The sequence below is a fragment of the Nerophis ophidion genome, linkage group LG06 (genome assembly GCF_033978795.1).
Source record: "Nerophis ophidion isolate RoL-2023_Sa linkage group LG06, RoL_Noph_v1.0, whole genome shotgun sequence".
Classification (NCBI taxonomy): Eukaryota; Metazoa; Chordata; class Actinopteri; order Syngnathiformes; family Syngnathidae; genus Nerophis; species Nerophis ophidion.
Genome location: NC_084616.1, coordinates 20,474,669 through 20,476,684, shown reverse-complemented (window position 1 = coordinate 20,476,684; position 2,016 = coordinate 20,474,669). Strand labels below are relative to the sequence as shown.

Here is a 2,016-nt window from a genome sequence, read left to right as displayed (position 1 = left end):
TGCGTCTGCCTCACAATACGAAGTTCCTGCAGTCCTGGGTTCAAATCCAGGCTCGGGATCTTTCTGTGTGGAGTTTGCATGTCCTCTCCGTGAATGCGTGGGTTCCCTCCGGGTACTCCGGCTTCCTCCCACTTCCAAAGACATGCACCTGGGGATAGGTTGATTGGCAACACTAAATTGGCCCTAGTGTGTGAATGTGAGTGTGAATGTTGTCTGTCTATCTGTGTTGGCCCTGCGATGAGGTGGCGACTTGTCCAGGGTGTACCCCGCCTTCCGCCCAATTGTAGCTGAGATAGGCGCCAGCGCCCCCCGCGACCCCGAAAGGGAATAAGCGGTAGAAAATGGATGGATGGATGGAGATCTTTGTTGTGCTCATTAGCATTAATTTGCGATGACATCTAAAATGGCGTCATCGTACAAATTTACCATTGTTTACCTTCTCATGCCTTGTAAAATAGCATTACAGCATTTATATGAATACATTTGCATAATATATGTACATGTTGACTATATTGTTTGTCTTTTTAGTTTCACCCTTTTGAATGTCAATAAACCTGCTGACAACGCTCATCGGTCTTCAGAGTCGTGGCATAAGAGAGGTGTTGTACAGCCCTTGCATCATATATATATATATATATATATATATATATATATATATATATATATATATATATATATATATATATATATATATATATATTTATATATATATAGCTAGAATTAACTGAAAATCTAATATTTCTTATTTATGAAATACTTGACTTGGTGACTCTATGAATCTAGCGTAAATACACTCCTCACCTCTTAACCACGCCCCCGCCCCACCTCCCGGAATCGGAGGTCCCAAGGTTGGCAAGTATGACAGGCCTTGTCACGCCAAATTTCTTCCCCCCTACAAAAACATTCCCCCCCCATTTACTTCCAGGGTCATGATTAATACAGACGTTTTTTTAATGCTATATTATGAAAATATAACGCTATATTATAAAAATACAGACGTTTTCTTAACGCTATATTATAAAAAAACAATTAAAAAACAATTTACAAACACAAGCTATGGGATGACGCATTTACTTCCGGGGTCACGTTTCCTCTTATGTCATCCCATAGCTTTTGTTTGTAAATTGTTTTTTATTTTTTTTTATAATATAGCGTTAACAACACGTCTGTATTTTTTTTTTTTTTTTGGTGTCATTAAATAGTTGTCCAATTTTTGTTTCAGAAATGAAAATAGAAAAAAATGGTCCGAAATTAGTTTCTTGATTTTAATTTAAGAATTTGAAATAAAATGAACGGAAGGTACACGGACCCTGCGCCTATTTTGGGGGTAGAAATCAAAGAGCCGGAAACAAACGACGCCTTGCGGACAGCGCGAAAGCGGAAGTACGTGTCAGCGAAACGCTTGCTTTGTTTCTCATCTTTGTCAGCCCTCGCCAACAGCACTGCGTCTGTTTGTAAACATTTACGTCAAAAGCACGTGACGCTATCGACGCGTCCGGACGCGTCGTCCAATCAGAGCGCGGAGGTGTGTTCCTGTGGGCGGGGCCCCGCTGGTGTTGCCGTGAAAATGTCGCTGCGTGGACTTTTTTAGTCGAGGCTGCGTTCGAGGACCCGCTCGCCACCTTCCAGAAGCCACGTCGTGTCGGCCGAGAGGTAAGAACAACTCTTTGCTCGTCACGCTCACAAAACGTCAACTTATTTCGCGCTAATGTTACCACTTGACTTTGCCCAAGATGATTGTATTGCAATGACGTCATACGATGTTATATCACTTATATGTCGCGTGTGTTTATTGGCGCCGTTGCGGAAGCGCGCCATGTCGCCCACGGCCTACACGACGACGTGCGCAGTTGCAATAAATAAAATAAATAAAATAAAACAATTTTTAAGCGGTTTGCTTCGGAAGATGAAGCATAAAGTGATGAATTGTGCTCGGAGGCTGACGAGCAGGTTGTGATGAAGATGCTGCGGGAGGATGGTGCGCACTTTATTTACTTCCAATCTTTCCTGCGTCAC

At 42.2% G+C, this 2,016-nt stretch overlaps 1 long non-coding RNA gene across 2 annotated transcripts in view; it reads left to right on the top strand.

Moving 5' to 3' along the window:
* The first annotated feature begins 1,509 nt into the window (after positions 1–1,509).
* LOC133554351 (uncharacterized) overlaps positions 1,510–2,016 on the top strand; it is a 20,339-nt gene continuing 19,832 nt past the window's right edge. The window contains exon 1 of one of the 2 annotated variants that reach the window (XR_009807101.1): positions 1,510–1,653. This is a non-coding gene — a long non-coding RNA (uncharacterized LOC133554351). The remainder of the gene's footprint in view (positions 1,654–2,016) is intronic. The other variant, XR_009807102.1, reaches the window with a different exon arrangement.